The 22,173-nt window shown below is 46.3% G+C and overlaps 1 protein-coding gene across 3 annotated transcripts in view; it reads right to left on the bottom strand.

Annotated features, from left to right (window-relative positions):
- The window catches only part of ZNF592 (zinc finger protein 592), a 91,657-nt gene extending 89,186 nt beyond the window's left edge, over positions 1-2,471 (bottom strand). For all 3 annotated transcript variants that reach the window (XM_077264223.1, XM_077264224.1, XM_077264225.1), the window contains exon 1: positions 2,118-2,471. The gene's annotated coding sequence lies outside the window, so the exon portion shown is untranslated. The remainder of the gene's footprint in view (positions 1-2,117) is intronic.
- Between the last annotated feature and the right edge of the window lie 19,702 nt (positions 2,472-22,173).

Below are 22,173 nucleotides of genomic sequence, written 5' to 3'. Positions count from 1 at the left end.
TGATGCAACTAATGCAAGATCCCTGCACCTAGTATTCTACTCACCAGCTGCCATCTATGGCTATTCTTGGCACAGCTCCGGTCCCGATCTGCCATCTTGTAACCGCGACTTCTGACTGACCAAAAACCAGATATAACAGTCACAAGCGCTCAGTGTAAGTCTATGATGGCCTCGTTCTCGTCACTGAGTAGTGACCTCCACACTGGAGTGACCCAGCAGGTCATAAACTGATGGAGACCAACCAGAGCGCCACTGATAGCAGGTGAAGACAGTAATGGGCGAGTAGAGTCAGGGAAACTTACATTAGTGGCACCACTTCAGCGCTGAAATAAGAAAACCTGATGGAGCGGCGCTTTTTTATTTACCAGTTTCCTAGTAATATCTCTGGGGAAGTCGTGTAACAAGCATGACAAAGGCCCCCCCCCCAACGTGACACCACCCCCCACACAAGTGACAGAGGGAGTGTCCCCCCAAAGTGACCCCACCCACCGCATGCATGAGAGGGGGTGTACCCCCAAAAGTGACACCATCCCCCGCACACGTGACAGTAGGGGGTGGCCCCCAACGCGACACCACCCCTGCACATGTGACAGTAGGGGTGGCCCCCAACGCGACACCACCCCTGCACATGTGACAGTAGGGGTGGCCCCCAACGTGACACCACCCCCTCTCACACGTGACAGTAGGGGGTGGCCCCCAACGTGACACCACCCCCTCTCACACGTGACAGTAGGGGGTGGCCCCCAACGTGACACCACCCCCTCACACGTGACAGTAGGGGGTGGCCCCCAACGTGACACCACCCCCTCACACGTGACAGTAGGGGGTGGTCCCCAACGTGACACCACCCCCCAGCACGCGTGGCAGTAGGGGTGGCCCCCAACATGATACCACCCCCCAGCACGCATGACAGTAGGGGTGGCCCCCAACATGACACCACCCCGCACATGTGACAGTAGGGGTGGCCCCCAACGTGACACCACCCCTGCACACGTGACAGTAGGGGTGGCCCCCAACGTGACACCACCCCTCAGCACGCGTGACAATAGGGGTGGCCACCAACACGACACCACACCCCCGCACACGTGACAGTAGGGGGTGGCCCCCAACGCGACACCACCCCCGCACATGTGACAGTAGGGGTGGCCCCCAACATGACACCACCCCGCACACGTGACAGTAGGGGTGGCCCCCAACGTGACACCACCCCCGCACACGTCACAGTAGGGGTGGCCCCCCAACGTGACACCCCTCAGCACGCGTGACAATAGGGGTGGCCACCAATGCGACACCACACCCCCGCACACGTGACAGTAGGGGGTGGCCCCCAACGCGACACCACCCCCCGCACATGTGACAGTAGGGGGTGGCCCCCAACGTGACACCACCCCCTCACACGTGACAGTAGGGGTGGCCCCCAACGTGACACCACCCCCTCACACGTGACAGTAGGGGGTGGCCCCCAACGTGACACCACCCTCTCACACGTGACAGTAGGGGGTGGCCCCCAACGTGACACCACCCCCTCACACGTGACAGTAGGGGTGGCCCCCAACGTGACACCACCCCCTCACACGTGACAGTAGGGGGTGGCCCCCAACGTGACACCACCCTCTCACACGTGACAGTAGGGGGTGGCCCCCAACGTGACACCACCCCCTCACACGTGACAGTAGGGGGTGGCCCCCAACGTGACACCACCCCCCCAGCACGCGTGACAGTAGGGGGTGGCCCCCAACGTGACACCACCCCCGCACACGTGACAGTAGGGGTGGCCCCCAACGTGACACCACCCCCCAGTACGCATGACAGTAGGGGTGGCCCCCAACGTGATACCACCACCCACAAATGTGACAGAGGGGTCCCCATAGATGACACACGGAACTGTCAGTACCCAGAGGTGGGATGTAAGGTGCCAGCAACATGCATGTGACAGGTCCCCTGCACGCCCTCCATCACACACAGGAGCAGCCATGACTGCACACACCTTACACAGGGGCCTGCACACATCTGCTGCAGTGCCTGGCACACACCGGGTACACTCCGGTGCCAGTGTGTATACATGACCCCAGTACACATCCAGCCCGCTCTCTGCACAGGCCCCGCCGCCCACTTACCCCGCCCTGTGTCCTCCGACCACCGCTACTGCCACCGGGGACGTAGCGCAGTCCACAACCACAGGATCATGTAGGGAATTGGCCTGATCAGTAGGCCGGGACCTGGAGGAACTAACATGGCGGAGAAAGACTGGGCCTGGGGAAGAGGAGGGGACTGGCTAGTGAAGGGAGGGGCGAGGAGGCCCGCTAATGGAGGCGGGGACTTCAGCTGTATCACGCCGGGAGCCGCTGAGCCTGCGTGCGCGCAGCACAGGGAGGCCGCGGGAATGGAGCTGAGGAGAAGATAGACGCGGGTATGAGGAGAGGCAGGAGCGCGGCCGGGAGCAGAATGGCGGAGGCGCCATGTGTGAGGGGAGCGTCTAGAACGGAGTAGATTTTTTTGAGGTAACGATGTCACCGGAAGGGGCGGGGCCTCCTTCAGTCCACTGACGAACAGATAGCGGGAAGCCGTGTTGTGCACTGCTGAGGCTGCCGGAGAAGCTGAGCAATGGAGCCGTGGAGAGGAGAGGACCGAGGGGCTGCACAGTGGCCAAATAGGAATGAGGAGCCAGGACTCCGTGTGAGTGCTCCGAGGAGGGATTTTGGAAAGTGTTGATGTTACTTGAGTGGGGCTGCATAGGGAAGGTGATGAGGGGTTGTGTGGAGAAGGGGGCAAGCCGAGGGGCTGTGTGGAGAAGGGGGCAAGCCGAGGGGCTGTGTGGAGAAGGAGGAGCGTCGATCAGATGTGTGGAAAAGGGGGGGGGAGGTAATGAGGAGAGGTGAGGAGAGGTGTGGAGAAGGGAGGGGATGCAGGTGATGGGGGGTGATGAGGGGATGCGCGAGAAGGGGGGGGGGGTGATGAGGGGATGCGCGGAGAAGGGAGGGGAGTGATGAGGGGGATGCACGGAAAAGGGAGGGGGTGTGATGAGGGGATGCGTGGAGAAGGGAGGGGGTGATGAGGGGATGCGCGAGAAGGGGGGGGTGATGAGGGGATGCGCGAGAAGGGGGGGGGGGTGATGAGGGGATGCGCGAGAAGGGGGGGGGTGATGAGGGGATGCGCGAGAAGGGGGGGGTGATCGCGGAGAAGGGGAGGGGGTGTGATGAGGAGGAGGGAATATGCGGGCAAAGGGTAATGATGCATTCTGGTTTCCCCAAGCTGTAGGTGTGCAGAATCCCTCCAAATGTGTCCAAATGTGAAGAAACTCCAGCTTCTTGGAAATTGCTAAATTTAGTGAAAAATAGATAAAAAATCAAAGCATGCTAAATTGAGGAGACAGAATAGCACATATGGCTCCATGTGCGTCGGAAATGCGTTGCTGCGCTATCTCTGCAATTTAGCATATTTGAATTTTTATCTATTTTTCAACCAATTTTGCCATTTCCATGAAGCTGGATTTTCTTCACATTTGTAACTCCCTTGTGGTTAATGTCACTTTTGTGAGGCTGCATATTGGTGGGGCTGTAGAGGGTGATGTCGCTCGTGTGCTTTATTTTTTCGTTACTTATCTCTAATGTAGCTTACTTCTACATATTGATTTGTAAAGTTGATTGTTATAGACTTGTATGTATAAATATATTTACATTTTTCTCCTTTTTGTTCGATTTATTTGTGTTTTTAATAAAACTGTTTGAGAACTATGAGTTGAATTTTCATTGAAATTTGTTGGAGAAACGATCTGCAGCAAAATCCTCACTGACCATTTCTTTCCTGTCCTCAACAACATTTAGCATATTTTTCGGACTGTAAGAGACACTCTTTTTCCCTCCAAATTTGGGAGGAAAATTGAGGTGCTTTTTATAGTCTGACTATAACTTACAGGGAGGAGGGGCGTTGCCGCCTGTGGAGCGGGGTCACAAGAGGCAGGGTCTCTGCTGCAGGAAGGCGGCGGCAGAAGTGGGACGAGGCTCTGGGCCCTCAGCCGAGATCCCTGTCTGCACGTGCGTCGCTGGAGGTGGCCATCTTCCTGAAGCCCACCGCCAGGAGATCAACGCACTTTGCTCAGCCTCACCGCTGACACCCCTCCTTCCAGGCCAGGACACGCAGCCTCGCACCACTGGGACACCCTCTCCTCCCATCCAGGGCCCACCCAGGTAAGCAACTGGAAATTTAGACTATAAGACAGACCCCTATTTTATTAAAGATTTTTTTTTTTTTTTTTTTTACACCTATTTTCCTCACCAAAATTTTTGGTGTCTCTTTTGGTCTGGTGTGTCTTATAGTACTAAAAATACAGTACTTTAAAAAAAAAAAAATTAAAAAAAAGTAAATAAAACCATGCTATTCGCTTATGTAACCAATTTAGAAGGTCCCAGCTGTGTTTCACGGTATGTCGGCCTTCTGTGGCCACTTACCATTCTCTGTGATCCATACCGCCTTATGTGCTGTAGAAGTCATATATACGACAGCATTTTTTAAGGGATTTCTATTAAAGGGCCATCGGTCTCTGTAGTCCATGAGCCAAGAACCAAATTTGACGATATCGGTACCAAGCGGAGTGACTAATTCTCTTTGGTATTTTTAGGTAGATGCATGTCTGTAGTTTATTTTTTGATATGATAGCCCTTACATATACGTAGCTTATTAACCCCTTCAGCCCTAGGCCTATTTGTACCCAAGTGCCTAAGCCAATCTGACCTGTGCCACTTCATGGGCTAATAACTTTGGAACGCTTTCACCTATCCAAGCCATTCTGAGATTGTTTTCTCGTGACATATTGTACTTCACGTCAGTGCTAAATGGGAGTCAATATATTTTACCTTTCTATATAAAAAAATGCTAAATATTCGGAAATTTTGGAAAAATCGGCAATTTTTTAACTTTGAAATTCTCTGCTTTTTACAAAAATACTGATACCCCCCATAATAGTTATTAATTTACACTCCCCACATGTTTACTTCATATTGGCATCATTTTGAAAATGAAACCTTATTGTTTTACGACGTAATAGGGCTTATAGTTTTATGCGCAATTTTTCACATTTACAGCAAAACCCACTTTTCAAAGGACCAAGTCACTTCTGAAGTCACTTTAAGGGGCTTACATAACAGAAACCACCCATAAATTACCCCATTTTGCAAACTACACCCCTCAAGCTGTTCAAAACTCATTTTTAAAAACTGTTAACCCTTTAGGTGTTCCACAGGAATTTTAGCATGAGCCAAGAACCAAATATGACGATATCGGTACCACCCGGAGTGACTAGATGTAGTATTTGTAACAAAATTTAATCCAAGTTATGTAAATACACACTGAACATGTCATGTGCATATATATATATATATATATATATATATATATATATATATATATATATATATATATATATATATATATATGTTACTCCATAATATCTTCAACATCGGACTCTGAATCTGACTGTTGTTCTACTGGCTCGTCTTCAGTACCCTTGTTCTGGCATGTCTGTAATCTGCACATGTCTGTGCACTTCAGGCCATTGCTGAGGCAAGTACACTGAGGAAGTTCACATGACCGCACACACTTGCAGGACAGTAGCTGTATAATAGCTTCTGGTGCTGGTGCCCCTTGCATCCACTTGACAACAAGCTTTCCGTCGTTATCTATCATCCAACCGCAGTCTGTTGGGTTTGCAACCCATGGCTGGCTCTGCAGACTTCTCCTCCAGATCGCAGCCTGGTAGTTTGCACGCAGTGCATGCATGAAAAGGCAGTCCTGGCAAGGAGGGAGTTGACTTGACTCTACCACTCCACGTCTGGCACAGAACAGCTGATAACGGAGCCTGTTTACCTCAGTTGTTTGGGTAGTTGGCAGGTACATGTGGCAGGTGATTTCCTGTAACTTCTCAAAAAGTTCGGTAGACACTTCCCATGAACGACCAACTTCCTGAAAGGCATCCTGGTATGTCTTGTTCATCTTCAACTGCTTGAGTGTCGTCATCTTCCCACGGCCAGCGAATGCACTGACGGTGTCACAGCCTGTAAATGCATGCATACCAATCAATGAATCACATACGCTGCCTCCCAATGTTCGGCTCAGAGTGGTGATATCCAGGAATCTTGTCCGGTTCTGTGTACCGCATTTCTGGAACAGGTGGGATGGGATTTTGTGGCACATGCCCAGACACAGGACCATGACATCAGTATCCTCCGAAGTGATGATGACCGACTTGTAACCAGATTCTGCTGCATGAAGAGCATGGAGAAGGAGGCGTGTGTCTGCTTCTTCTTGATTTGACTTAAGGTCAGCAGCCTCTTCCCACTGTTCTTTGGTGATCTTAAAGCAGAGCTGCTCACATGTGACATACAGCTCCTTCTCCTCAAGCTTCTCCCTGTGGTGTTTCGCCTTCCATTCTTCTACCAGAAACTTTATGAGACTTGCCTTGTTGGAGGAACTACTTAGAAGCTTTTTCCACTGCTGGATGTTGTGCCCATGTTGAATGTTCTTGAAATGGATCCCTGTGCCTTCATATCTGTTGACTCTTTCTGTATCTTTGATGGATGTCTCCTTGTAGACGTCAAAGACAATATCAATGCGCTTGCTCTTAGCACCCTCATGGATAGCGCGACTCATTGCTGTGCCTGCTAGCTGGCCAAATGTTGCATTGTTTCCCTTCAGTTTCTGAACCAGGCTCATCCCATCAATGATGGTTGCAGAGGGCTCGGGGATCACTTCTGCAGGACGAGCATTCCTCTCCAACTCCCTTGCGAGGGCAGCCTTGTTGGTCTTGCGGATAGACCCATCACCATTGGCAAGTGCCCATGGCAATGGACCCAGGGGATGAGTCAAGACATCACTCATTTGTAGCTTTCTGTTCTCAGCTACAAGTATCATCTGGCCAAATAGGTTTCTGTCAGCCTTCAAAATTACCTCCTTGCCAAGACCTTGTCTGCGTGTCTTCATTTGGATGTTAGAGAACGTTTTAAGTTTGTTCTTCGTCATCTTGTCATGAAACAATGTAGTTGGCTTATCGGTACCCAAACGCTCATCCTTGAATGTTTGATATGCATCCTCTCCTATACTGTATGCCCCTTGAAGGTCTTTGGCTACATCTGGTGGTGCTACAGTCGCTGTTGACAAACTGATAAGTTCACCATTATGCTCTTTGTTGAAGGGGTTCACCCAACCTGTCTCCAGCAGTTGAACGAAAGATTGGACATCGGCTTCATCTCTTCTAATCCTAGACACCTGTAGGTCTGAATGGCTGAAGTCAGTATATTGTTGGCCTACCAGGGCCCTCAGCTGCCTCAAGTACATACTGCGGTACTCTGATGTCAGGTAGAACCTGGAAACAGCTCCAACTTTGAGGCTGAAGCCTTTTGTGCCCCCTGGTGTCTGGGTGTCTTTGTTGATTGTCTCTTCAATGGTCTGGTCCACAGGAATTCGTCCAAAAGGATTCTTGCTACCGATCTGGACCGAAAAGCCACCTTGCATGAAGTATTCATGGACCTCTGGGTGTTCTATGGGCAGCCGAGACATTGTGGCATAGTAATAGGTTAGGTATCGGGCATAGTTGACCTTGTCATAGGCAAAACACCATGGTATCATCTGTCGGATTGCTCCTAGGTGAAGCATCCAGTTGCCTTCTCTTGAAGCTCGAACCAGGGCCAGCATGGTCTCGACCATGTCCAAGTATGACATCCAGAATGCTGAGAGTTGTTCATTTCTGAGGGTCTCAAGATAAACTTGAAAGAGCTTCAGGGTAAGTGTGCAAGATTCATTATCCAAGAGCTTTTCGAAGGATCCCTGCGACACACTGATGCGAAAGTTTGTGATGTTCTTCAGTGTTTCATCCAGATGGTGAAGGTCCCTTGCATGGTTTTCTTCTAGCCATGGAAGGAAGTTTTTCCATGCAAGCCTCATAAGTGCTTCATAGACCAGCTTGTGTAGTCTCACTGCTCTGTTGTACCTCCGGCCGTCCATCACTCCAGACACTGATCCTTCAGCGATTACACCGGATTCAACACACAGATCTCTAAGGCCTGCATCCTGAAATCTGTTCCCTATGATAGAGAGGAGATTACAGATTGTGTGGAAGACACCCATTCTAATTATAATGTTCTTGAACTTCTCCTGTTTCCAGATAACCTCGGCAGCTTTGGCATAGAGTGCTTGATCAAACACACACACAATTCTGTTAAGCTTCAGGGTCTGCATGATGGCATGTGTTTGCTCCAAGACTTCATTCACAGTGGACATGGCTGTTGCAGGAGCATTGATAGTGGGCAGGTAGCTTACAGTGTCCTGGGCCACTACAATGTCGCTGCGGATTTTTATGTTGAACCCAGTCCAACTGCTGGTGGTCTGATCCTCATGGTCTGACATTCTAGCCAGAAGCCAGATATGGTTTTTGGTTTTTGAATCCTGGACCTCCTTGGTAGTGTTAACATTCGAAGTCTCAATCTCAATCCAACACTGGTTGGGTCAAAGTGGTCACTATACCCCCTAAAAGATTCCTTGGGGGTGTAGTTTCCAAAATAGGGTCACTTTTTGGGGTTTCCACTGTGGGGGTACCTCAGGCAGCCTTCAAATGTGACATGGCCCCCTAGATTTCTTCCAGTGAATCCGCCACCCAAAAACCACATAGCGCTCCTTCCGTGTTGAGCTGTGCTGTGTGCCCATACTTTAGTTTACGAGTACATGTGGGGTGTTTCTATAAACTGCAGAATTAGGGTAACCAAGTTTGGGTTTGCCGTTAACCCTTGCTAGGTTGCAGGTAAAATTGGATTACAATGTAATATCTGGAAAAAAAATGAAATTTTGAAATTTCGCCTTCATTCTGCTAAAATTCCTGTGGAACACCTAAAGGGTTAACAGTTTTTAAAAATGAGTTTTGAACAGCTTGAGGGGTGTAGTTTGCAAAATGGGGTAATTTATGGGTGGTTTCTGTTATGTAAGCCCCTTAAAGTGACTTCAGAAGTGACTTGGTCCTTTGAAAAGTGGGTTTTGCTGTAAATGTGAAAAATTGCGCATAAAACTATAAGCCCTATTACGTCGTAAAACAATAAGGTTTCATTTTCAAAATGATGCCAATATGAAGTAAACATGTGGGGAGTGTAAATTAATAACTATTATGGGGGGTATCAGTATTTTTGTAAAAAGCAGAGAATTTCAAAGTTAAAAAATTGCCGATTTTTCCAAAATTTCCGAATATTTAACATTTTTTTATATAGAAAGGTAAAATATATTGACTCCCATTTAGCACTGACGTGAAGTACAATATGTCACGAGAAAACAATCTCAGAATGGCTTGGATAGGTGAAAGCGTTCCAAAGTTATTAGCCCATGAAGTGGCACAGGTCAGATTGGCTTAGGCACTTGGGTACAAATAGGCCTAGGGCTGAAGGGGTTAATAAGCTACGTATATGTAAGGGCTATCATATCAAAAAATAAACTACAGACATGCATCTACCTAAAAATACCAAAGAAAATTAGTCACTCCGGGTGGTACCGATATCTGGCCCGGCTCATGGACTACTGTGGGTCTGACTGATAGTGCCCCCTCTGCTCCATAGGCTAGGCTCTGGCAGGGATCACACTACATATTTACAGAGGAGTAAAAATATTCCTCTTAGCAATTTTGAAGAGTATTTTTAGCCAAGAAGGAGGACATAATTTGCAGTAACTAAAATCTATGTACATGGTACACAACACATCTCGGCATAGTGCATCATGCAGGACATCCGGCCCTCTGGCTGTTCCTGTCTGGCTTGTGGACTGAGGCAGCCAAAGGGCTGAAATCCGTGGTCCACGGGTTGCACCATGCGATCGTCCTCTTGGCGACGAAAGCTGACAACCATCCAGAAATTTGAGGACAGTATGAAAATATGGCAATCTTTTGCTCAGTCTGTAAAAAAAAAATTAAAGGGCACCTGTCCCCCCGTTTTTTCAGTATGAGATAAAAATACTGTTAAATAGGGCCTGAGCTGTGCATTACAACAGTGTATTTTGTGGACCCTGATTCCCCACCTATGCTGCCAAAATACGTTACCAAAGTAGCCGTTTTCGCCTGTCAATCAGGCTGGTCTGGTCAAAAGGGCGCGTGGTGTCTTTCCCCAGATCTTGCTTAGTTTTCCGTTGGTGGCGTAGTGGTTTGCGCATGCCCAAGGTCCCGAATCCACTGCACAGGGGAGTTAAAAGAGCGCGATGTGCACTATTTCATTGGTGATCGGTGGGGGCGGCCATCTTCCTTTGGCCGCACGTGCGCAGAAGCGGCGCTCTGCTGGCCGCGGCTTCAGGAAAATGGCCGCGGGATGCCGCGCGTGCGCAGATGGAGATCGCGGCGGCCATTTTCCTGAAGCCGAGATGCGAACTCTGCTTCAGGAAAATGGCCGCCGCGATCTCCATCTGCGCACGCGCGGCATCCCGCGGCCATTTTCCTGAAGCCGCGGCCAGCAGAGCGCCGCTTCTGCGCACGTGCGGCCAAAGGAAGATGGCCGCCCCCACCGATCACCAATGAAATAGTGCACATCGCGCTCTTTTAACTCCCCTGTGCAGTGGATTCGGGACCTTGGGCATGCGCAAACCACTACGCCACCAACGGAAAACTAAGCAAGATCTGGAGAAAGACACCATGCGCCCTTTTGACCAGACCAGCCTGATTGACAGGCGAAAACGGCTACTTTGGTAACGTATTTTGGCAGCATAGGTGGGGAATCAGGGTCCACAAAATACTGTTGTAATGCACAGCTCAGGCCCTATTTAACAGTATTTTTATCTCATACTGAAAAAACGGGGGGACAGGTGCCCTTTAAGGTGTCCTTGATTTTTTTTTTTTTTTTGGGAAGCTGAAAAAAATTTATGCAGACAATTTTGACTAATTTTCATAATTTTACAGTAAATGCAGCTATCCTCTTCATATCAGTATTATGGACTGTGGATGGGCAGCACGGTGACTCAGTGGTTAGCACTGCAGAATTGCAGCGCTGGAGTCCTGGGTTCAATTCCGGCAAAGGACAACATCTGCGAGGAGTTTGTATGTTTTCCCCGTGTTTGCTTGGGTTTTCTTTGGGACCTCTGGTTTCCTCCCATATTCCAAAAACATACTGATAGGGAATTTAGATTGTGAGCCCCATCGGGGACATCGATGATAATGTGTGCAAAACTGTAAAGCGCTGCGGAATATGTTAGCGCTATATAAAAATAACGATTATTATGTACAGTACAGACCAAAAGTTTGGATACACCTCATTTAAAGATTTTTCTGTATTTTCATGACTGAAAATTGTACATTCACACTGAAGGCATTAAAACTATGAATTAACAAATGTGGAATTATATACTTAAAGGGAACCTGTCACCTGAATTTGGAGGGACCTTTTTTCGGTCCGATGGGCGGTGTTTTCGGGTGTTTTATTCACTTCTTCCTTTCCCGTTGGCTGCACGCTGGCTGCAATATTGGCTTGAAGTTGATTAGCTGTCCTCCGTAGAACACGCCTGCGCAAGGCAATCTTGCCTTGCACACGCGCAGTATGCTTTGCCCAACTGCGGGCAAAGCCGAAAAGCATTAGTGCGCATGCGCTGGCGCACTATGTCCCGGAAGTATTTCGCTGTGTTCCGGGACATAGTGCGCTGGCACATGCGCACTAATGCTTTTCGGCTTTGCCCGCAGTTGGGCAAAGCATACTGCACGTGCGCAAGGCAAGATTGCCTTGCGCAGGCGTGTTCTACGGAGGACAGCAAATCAACTTCAAGCCAATATTGCGGCCAGCGTGCAGCCAGCAGGAAAGGAAGGGGCGAATAAAACACCCGAAAACACCGCCCATCAGACCGAAAAAAGGTCCCGCCAAATTCAGGTGACAAGTTCCCTTTAACAAAAAAGTGTGAAACAACTGAAAATATGTCTTATATTCTAGGTTCTTCAAAGTAGTCAATTTTTGCTTTCATGACTGCTTTGCACACTCTTGGCATTCTCTTGACGAGCTTCAAGAGGTAGTCACTGAGTTTTCACTTCACAGGTGTGCCCTGTCAGGTTTAATAAGTGGGATTTCTTGCCTTATAAATGGGGTTGGGAGCATCAGTTGTGTTGAGCAGAAGTATGGTGGATACACAGCTGATAGTCTTACTGAATAGACTGTTAGCTACTTTTTTCTTGCCATAGTACAAATTCTAAGTAAAGAAAAACGAGTGGCCATCATTACTTTTAAGAAATGAAGGTCAGTCAGTCTGAAAAATTGGGAAAACTTTGAAAGTGTCCCCAAGTGCAGTGGCAAAAACCATCAAGCACTACAAAGAAACTTGCTCACATGAGGACCACCCAAGGAAAGGAAGACCAAGCATCACCTCTGCTTCTGAGGATAAGTTTATCCGAGTCACCAGCCTCAGAATTCGCAGGTTAACAGCAGCTCAGATTTGAGACCAGGTCAATACCTCACAGAGTTAAGCAGCAGACACATCTGTACAACAACTGTTAAGAGGAGACTTTGTGCAGCAGGCCTTCATGGTAAAATAGCTGCTAGGAAACCACTGCTAAGGACAGGCAACAGGCAGAAGAGACTTGTTTGGGCTAAAGAACACAAGGAATGGACATTAGACCAGTGGAAATCTGTGCTTTGGTCTGATGAGTCCAAATTTGAGATCTTTGGTTCCAACCACCGTGTCTTTGTGCGACGCAGAAAAGCTGAACGGATGGACTCTACATGCCTGATTCCCATCATGCAGCATGGAGGATGAGGTGTGATGGTGTGGGGGTGCTTTGCTGGTGACACTGTTGGGGATTTATTCAAAATTGAAGGCATACTGAACCAGCATGGCTACCACAGCATCTTGCAGCTGCATGCTATTCCATCCGGTTTGCGTTTAGTTGTTACCATCATTTATTTTTCAACAGGACATTGACCCCAAACACACCTCCAGGCTGTGTAAGGGCTGTTTGACCAAGAAGGAGAGTGATCGGGTGCTACGCCAGATGACCTGGCCTCAACAGTCACCAGACCTGAACCCAATCGAGATGGTTTGGGGTGAGCTGGACCACAGAGTGAAGGCAAAAGAGCCAACAAGTGCTAAACATCTCTGGGAACTCCTTCAAGATTGTTGGAAGACCATTTCCGGTGACTACCTCTTAAAGCTCATCAAGAGAATGCCAAGAGTGTGCAAAGCAGTCATCAAAGCAAAAGGTGGCTACTTTGAAGAACCTAGAATAGAAGACATATTTTCAGTTGTTTCACACTTTTTTTGTTTAGTATATAATTCCACGTGTTAATTCATAGTTTTGATGCCTTCAGTGTGAATGTACAATTTTCATAGTCATGAAAATACAGAAAAATCTTTAAATGAGAAGGTGTGTCTAAACTTTTGGTCTGTATTGTATATGCTGGCGTCCCAATATATAGTGGAGGAGGCAACCCTAGTGGCGTCCCAATATATAGTGGAGGAGGCAACCATGTCGGCGTGAATTTATTGGAGGAGAAGGCAGCCGCTGGCTCCCCCCACAATTTGGCACAAGCAACTGTGACAGCAGATGCGATGAAGTCACTACATCGCGTGTGCAGTGCAGAATGTGAGTGCACAATGTGAGTGCACACAGGAAAGGCCGGTGCAGAGCACCAAGAGAATGGCAACAAGGGGTTTTTTTGTGTGTGGATTTGGCGACTCATACTATATAGGGTGGCTGTGGTGACCATAATACTGTCTGGGGTATTGTGGGGGATTATACGGTGTATAGGGGCCCATGAGAACAATTAAACCACGTGTGGGGCGCTGTGCGGACAGTCATACCGTGTGCGGCTGGCTGTGTGGACCATCCTGTGTGTGGGGAGGGCTGTGAGAACCGTCCTGTCTGGGGGATATGGGTGCCATTACTCTGTGTGGGGGGTTGTGATGACCATCAAACCATATGTGGGGGTGCTGTGAGATCCATCATATTGTCTGTGTAGGGTCATCAAATTACGTTGGGGAGCTGTGGGAGCATCATACTATGTATTGCTGTGGCTGTGAGTGCATCATACTGTGTGGCTGGGGATGTGGGGGCATTGTACGTTGTGGCATTTTACTGTTTGCGGGGGCATTGAACTGTGTATGGCTGGTTCTGTGGGGGCATCGCCTGTTATGTTGGCATTGTACTGTGTGTGGGGGCATCGTACGTTGTGGCATTGTACTGTGGGTGGGGACATCGAACTGTAGCTGGTTCTGTGGGGGCATCCTACATTATGATGGCATTGTACTGTGTGTGGGGGGCATCATACATTGTGGTGTCATTGTACTGTGTGTGGCTGGTTCTGTGGGGGCATCATACATTATGATGGCATTGCACTTTGTGTGGGAGCTTCGTACTGTGTGGCTGGGGCTGTGGAGGCAGCATATGTTGTAGCATTGTCCTGTGTGGGGGAATTGTACTGTGTGGGGTGGCTGTGGGGACATCTTACTGTGTGTAGCTGTTTATCATGGTTCACTGGCTCAATAACGGAAGCAAATGATTTATAGATTTAAAAAAAAAAGCAGCGAATGAATGAAGTTATAAGGTGCTGATTCGCTGATACAAGTAACAATAAGCACCATCGTAACATGTTACAGCAAATCGGCGGAATTAATTCTCAGTATGAAGTCATACAAATGTTATAAAATAGTAATAATTAAGCAGAATTAATTTCAGGCTATTGGTTCGGCCTCCACAATAGTCACAGTCTCTCATGTGGCCCCTTGGAAAATAAATGGCCACTGCTGGTATGCAGAATAGTAAAATCTCACCATGAGGGAAAACATCATTTAATGATGCTTCCACGCATGAATAGAGAACTTGTTTTCATCAGACAGTTACTCCTTTATCACCTATCCAAGGGGATCGGTGGTGTCCAACAGCTGGGACCTGCACTATAACGTGAGTGCAATTTGATAAATAATTGGATTGGTCTCTGACCAATGTTATTCAATGAGACTGTGCAGATCTGCATATATATTTTTTTCTTAGCTGCATTCGATGCTACGATTTCACTCTGAAATGTGATGGGTGTGAGAAAAAAATCAAATGCCACGGGTGCTGCATTGAGCGCCTGTGCTTGGATTTACCAGTCATTCTGTGCTGACAGTCTCTATAGGGTTACACATGAAAGTGGAAGAAGAACCCGTGGTTGGAAGCGCTGCCGAGTGAAGCACAATTCCACTATGTGATGGTGTGATAAAAAAAACTTTAGAGCTAGTGCAATTTTGCTTGTCTCGGCACTGTTCGTTCCAACTACGGGCTCTTCTTCTTCTTCTTCTGAGTCCTGAACTTCTCGATAGATCCAGCTTGGGGAGCAGCTGCTGGCAGGAGACTCCTATTCACTTCACTCCAAAGTTGTGCCTGCCTCGCACAACCGCCAGAAGTGAGTACGCGCATCACCTTGCCTCCATCAGTCCTAGTTGACCTGCGCAAGGTTCGCTTTCTTTCTACATACCTTTAATGCTTCGGTCACACTAGCAGTATTTGGTCAGTATTTTACATCGTATTTATAAACCAAAACTAGGAGTAGGTGAAAAATACAGAAGTGGTGACGTGTTTCTATTATACTTTTCCTATGATTGTTCCACTCCTGGATTCGGCTTATAAAACTCAGGTTAAATACCTGCCACATACTGATAGTGTGACTGTCTATCACAGTGATCAAAATGAACCAATAGGAAAAATTTCCTATTGTTGCCGGGTGCCGGCCCACCATTTTCTCCCGGAAGCTGATGCCAGCAGCCCAGGGTACTTCATGGGGGGATGCCTGGACATTATCGGGGACTGGGGACTCTATTTCTCTCTCCCCTGATGTGCGATCACATCAGAGGAGAGCGAAATAAAAAGGAAAATGTGACTTTTTTCTTTTGGCGGTCACAGTTAATTACGGTGATCGCACGACCGGGGTCGGTAAAAAACAACCCGAATCATGTTCTTTGGGGTCTCAGCAACCCCCGGTAGCCGAGACCCTGGAGAAATTCCGAAGCTGGGGGGTGCTATACACTTAAACCTCAGCACCGTTAAAAAGCAGCTTTGTGGTTTAAGTACCCTTAACTGTCGTCGTTAAAAGGCGTATCGGTGGTCGGTAAGGGGTTAACCGGTTAAGCACAAACATAAGCATGGCACTCTTGGCAAAACAACAAAACGGTAGCACTTTGTGCAGTCTTTGCAATTGTGGGATTCAGCCCACTCAGGGTTAATAATGTCTTTGCACAAGCACTATGTACACAAACACTCCCCTGGAGTCTTCTCCAGGCCCTCAATAGCCCAGACTAACCCTAGAGTTCAGCCATTTAACGCAGACCATGTGACTCTCCATCATGTGACTGATCACATGATCCTGACATCACACAGGTCCTGTCAGGATTGCATGTGGAGACACGTGGACCCCCTCCCTCCCGCTCTATGGAGGTCCACTAAAACCAGCTAATAATATAACTCTAATTTCATACTCTCAACACGTAGTGTGCTGGAGGAAACTACTCTGGTTTTACATCACTAATGCCCTCATGCGCTGTGACATGTATCTCCCATCCATCACTTCACCAGTGACTGTTACAATACACAAATACAATTAGTACAGTTTGTGTGCAGCTTACTGTACATGTATGTAATAAAAAATAATTTTTCTGAAAAAAATGGTGTGGGCTCCCGCATAATTTTCATATCCAGCTGGGGGCTAATGTTTATAGCCTGGGAAGGGGGTAATACCCATGGAGCTTCCCAGGCAATTATCAGCTCACAACTTTATACTTAGCCTTTATTGGCTATTAACCCCTTCATGACCTTGGGATTTTCCATTTTTCCGTGTTTGTTTGTTGCTCCCCTTCTTCCCAGAGCCATAACTTTTTTAGTTTTCTGTCAATATGGCCATGTGAGGGCTTATTTTTTGAAAACCAAGTTGTACTTTTGAACGACATCATTGATTTTAGCATGTCGTGTACTAGAAAACGGGAAAAAAATTCCAAGTGCGGTGAAATTGCAAAAAAAAGTGCAATCCCACACTTGTTTTTTGATTGGCTTTTTTACTAGGTTCACTAAATGCTAAAACTGACCTGCCATTATGATTCTCCAGGTCAGTACGAGTTCATAGACACCAAACATGTCTAGGTTCTCTTTTATCTAAGTGGTGAAAAAAAATTCCAAACTTTGCTAAAAAAAAATTGCGCCATTTTCCGATACCCATAGCGTCTCCATTTTTCATGATCTGGGGTCGGGTGAGGGCTTATTTTTTGCGTGCTGAGCTGGCGTTTTTAATGATAGCATTTTGGTGCAGATACGTTCTTTTGATTGCATTAAAATGCAATAACGGGCGATGTCGCGGCGACCAAAAAAACGTAATTCTGGCGTTTCAAATTTTTTTCTCGCTACGCTGTTTAGCGATCAGGTTAATCCTTTTTTTTTATTGATCGGGCAATTCTGAACGCAGCGATACCAAATATGTGTAGGTTTGATTTTTTTTTTATTGATTTATTTTGAATGGGGCGAAAGGGGGGTGATTTAAACTTTTATATTTTTTTTATTTTTTTCACATTTTTCTTAACTTTTTTTTTTACTTTTGCCATGCTTCAATAGCTTCCATAGGAGGCTAGAAGCTGGCACAACGCGATCGGCTCTGCTACATAGCAGCGATCATCAGATCGCTGCTATGCAGCAGGTGTGCTATGAGCGCCGACCACAGGGTGGCGCTCACAGCAGGCCGGCATCAGTAACCATAGAGGTCTCAAGGACCTCTATGGTTGCAATGCAGAAGCATCGCTGACCCCCGATCATGTGACGGGGTCAGCGATGCGCTCATTTCCGGCCGGAAGCGCCGATAAAATGCCGCTGTTAGCGTTTGACAGCGGCATTTAACTAGTTAATAGCAGCGGGTGAATCACGATTTCACCCGCCGCTATTGCGGGCACATGTCAGCTGTTCAAAACAGCTGACATGTCCCGGCTTTTATGCGGGCTCACCGCCGGAGCCCTGCATCAAAGCGCGGTTTCTTACCTCGGACGTACTATCCCGTCCGAGGTCAGAAAGAGGTTAAAATGGGGGACCCTTAAAAAAATGAAATAGGGTCCCCCTTTAATTAATAACCAGCAAAGTCTATACAGACAGCTGCAGGCTGATATTAATAGCCTAGGAAGGGGCCATGGATACTGCCCCCCCAGGCTAAAAACATCAGCTCTCAGTCTCCCAGAAAAGGCACATCTCTAAGTTGCGCCCTGTAGTAGTGTCAAGTTGGGTGATAGTTGGGTGATCTCACCTTTGTATTGAGTGGTGACATCAAGCCCGAGGTTAGTAATGGAGAGGCGTCAATAAGACGCCCCCATTACTAACCACATAGTCACATTGTATGAAAACAGACACCCAGAACAAAGTCCTTTAATTGAAAGAATGACAGACTCCTTTAACAAATCTTAATTAAACCATACTTACGACCTCATCCATTCCACTGATGCCCTTATCATCTGCAAAAGAGTTAAAAATATAACAATATTCCTCACCTTTCCGCAGAGATGCTGCTAATCCATTTGTCACTCAGATCTACCTTTCTGGTCCAGACGTCGCCTCTCTGCTGTCCAGAATCCCGGAGTGTCTATCAGCCATATCCTTCTTCTCGTCTTGCTTCCTCAAACTCAATTTGGACAAATCTGAACTCATCATCTTTCCTCCATCTCATAGATCTTCCTTACCTGACCAATCTCGCAATTAATGACATCACGCTTCCCCCGTACCAGAAGTCCACTGCCTCGGAGTAACCCTTGACTCTGCCCTGTCCTTCAAACCGCACATCCAAGCTCTTTCCACCTCCTGTTGCCTCCAGCTCAAAAATATCTCCAGAATCCGTCCTTTCCTCAACCGTCAATCTACTAAAATGCTTGTGCATGCCCTCATCATCTCCCGCCTTGACTACTGCAATATCCTTTTCTGTGGCCTCCCTGCTAACACCCTTATACTTCTCTAGTCCATCCTTAACTCTGCTGCCCGACTAATTCTTCTCTCTCCTCGCTACACCTCCGCTTCCCCCCTCTGCAAATCTTTTCACTGGCTCCCATTCCCTCAGCGTATCCAGTTCAAATGACTAATTCTAACCTACAAAGCCATCCATAACCTGTCTCCTCCATATATCTCTGAACTAATCTCCCGATATCTTCCCTCACGTAATCTCCGGTCCTCCCAAGACCTCCTTCTCTCATCCACACTTATTCACTCCTCACCCAACCCCTCCAAGACTTCTCCCGAATATCCTCCATCCTCTAGAATTCTTCTTTGCCCCAACGTGTCCAACTATCAACCACATTCAGATCCTTCAGATGGAACCTGAAAACGCACCTCTTCAGGAAAGCTTACAGCCTGTACTGACCCCGCTGCCTCCTCACCACTACCGAAGCTACCGCCTCACCAACACCGGAGCTTCTGCAACCCTCGACCTACTGTCTCCTTCCCCATAATCCTGTAGAATGTAAGCCTGCAAGGGCAGGGTCCTCGACCCTCTGTACCAGTCTGTAATTGTTAGTTTGTTTACTGTAAGTGATATCTGTAATTTGTATGTAACCCCTTCTCATGTACAGCACCATGGAATCAATGGTGCTATTTAAATAATAATAATAATTTGTCCCATGATGGGTCTAGCTCTGCTAAATCTAGATAATAGGTTGCATGATGCAACCATACAGCCTGTCATTCAGCAGAAACACTGAGCAGCGTGTGCTCAGTGTCTCCCTGTGAACTCCTACAACCCCTTGCAACAATTATGGAATTTATCAATCAACTTATCCCATCAATTGAAAGGATGTTTAGGGATGATGAAATATTTTTTCAAGATGATAATTCATCCTGCCATAGAGCAAAAACTGTGCAAGCATTCCTTGAAAAAAGACAAATAAGGTCAATGTCATGGCCTGCAAATAGTCCGGATCTCAATCCAATTGAAAATCTTTGGTGGAAGTTGAAGAAAATGGTCCATGACAAGGCTCCAACCTGCAAACCTGATCTGGCCACCACAATCAGAGAAAGTTGGAGCCAGATTGATGAAGAGTACTGTTTGACACTCATTAAGTCCATGCATCAGAGACTGCAAGCTGTTATAAAAGCCAGAGGTGGTGCAACAAAATACTAGTCATGTTTTGGAGTGTTTTTTGTTTGTTTTTCATGATTCCATAAAATTTTCCTCAGAATTGAGTGATTCCATAATTTTTCCCTTATGCTTGGTTAAAAAAAAGTAACCATTACTGACTACCACATTTTTTTGTTCTTGATTTCTTTTAGTGTTTCTTAAAGCCAGGAAGTTGCCATTTGAAATGACTTTAGTTTTGTGCCATGTCTGTGATCTGCTTTTTTTCTACAAAATTAAACAATTGAATGAACATCCTCCAAGGCCGGTGATTCCATAATTTTTGCCAGGGGTTGTATTACCTATCTGGCAATGAATTTTACCCAAATACATAAAATATATAACAGTGTAAAAAATATTCATGTCTGACGTGTGATGTTTGCTCCATTGAGCAATACCATAAAAAAAAGCATTAAAAAGCCAGATAAGGGGACTAAAATGAAGTTTGTATGAGGAGCTCCAGGAACCACCTCCATTCTGTCCTGTCAGTGCTGAACTGTCTACATTGGAAGTTATCTGAGGACCTCACTGCAGCAACTTGGATCTAGTGCCCTCAGCACTGAACTGTCTAGAGCAAAATTGTTAAAATGAGGTCCTCAAAAAATCAACTCCAGTCTAGTCACCTCAGCACTGAAGCGTCTAGAGCAGAGTGAATATAGTGAGATCCTTAAAAAATCAACTCCATTCTAATCAATTGCAATTATTTATTCCAATGGTTGTGCAACCAAATATTACGTTGAGGGTGTCAACAATTTTATCCGGACCATTTTTGGGTGTTTTGTGTGAAATAATGTCCAATTTGCCTTTTTTCTATTTTTTTTGTGTTGTTCCAATACACACAAAGGAAATAAACATGTACTATATAACAAAACATGTATAATTGCAATAATTTTCTGGGAGAAATACTTCATTTTCTAGAACAATTTCAAGTGTACGAACACTTTCTGCCATGACTGCATATGTTCCCCATCCTGTTATATATGTTTCCCATCCTGGGACCTGTCTGATATATGGACCCCCGTTCTTCAACGCATTAAAAAAAAAAACGATTATTCTTACCTTGCCCTTGCTTCAGTGCTGCGCGAAGTTCTTTTCTGTAGCCAGCAGCTCACTTCACAGGAAGCACATAATGTCACTGCCATGTGGTCCCAGTCACGGGCATGCCGACGTCAGCTGCCAGCCTCTGATTGGTCGGCAGCCTGTATTGCAGCGCTGGGACCCAGCGGGTCTCTGCGTTGCAATGCATTACAGCTAAATGTGCATCCTTGTGCTTTTTCAGGCACCATACTTCCATAAAAAGTACAATAGGAATTGGTGAAAACATTGTTTCTACGGCAAAGTAGTATTAATAAAACCGTAAGAACGCTACACACGAGAACAGCACTAACAGCTCCATCGGAATCTAAGAAAATGGTAACAGAAACCACTTTTTTTTTACCACTTAATTTTAAAAAATCCATGCAAGATTGGTATCGCCGTAATCATGCTGATCTAGAGAATCATATTTTAAAGTAATTTTGCCTTGCAGTGAACGTTGTAAAAGGAAACCAAACACCTGTTCATTTATTCACTGTTTCATCCCTTTTGGAATTTTTTTTCTGTACATACTGTATTATGCTAAAATATAGTGTCATTCAAAACTACAACTCCTCTTCACAAGCAATTTAAATAAGTTTTCCCTCTAGAAGAAAGAGAAGGAAAAAACAACTGCACAATAAAGAAAAATCAGCCAAATGTTATTAAACTAGACAAACTCGATTTATAAAAGATGCAAATGACAAAAGAACTGTGTGAAACAGTAATTATGGGACACCGAAAAGCAAATATTTAGCGTTGTCTCAAAAAAAGCAAATAGAATAATAAATATGTTGCATTAAGTCAAAGCAAAGATCAGGCTATATAGAAAAAAACAACTAAAGTGTTTAATTATGTTTATTATGCATCTAAGAGTAATGAATCTTTCTCATACATTGAAGATTTAATTCAGTTACAAATAATAAAGGGTGTTTAGATAGGTGTTAACACAACACTGAAAAAGGAAATAGTAATAATATACTTGGAGTGTGTTTTAAAAAAAATGAAC

The sequence above is a fragment of the Ranitomeya variabilis genome, chromosome 5 (genome assembly GCF_051348905.1).
Source record: "Ranitomeya variabilis isolate aRanVar5 chromosome 5, aRanVar5.hap1, whole genome shotgun sequence".
Lineage (NCBI taxonomy): Eukaryota > Metazoa > Chordata > Amphibia > Anura > Dendrobatidae > Ranitomeya > Ranitomeya variabilis.
The sequence above is the reverse complement of the archived record's forward strand: the minus strand, read 5'-3'. Positions and strand labels throughout refer to the sequence as shown.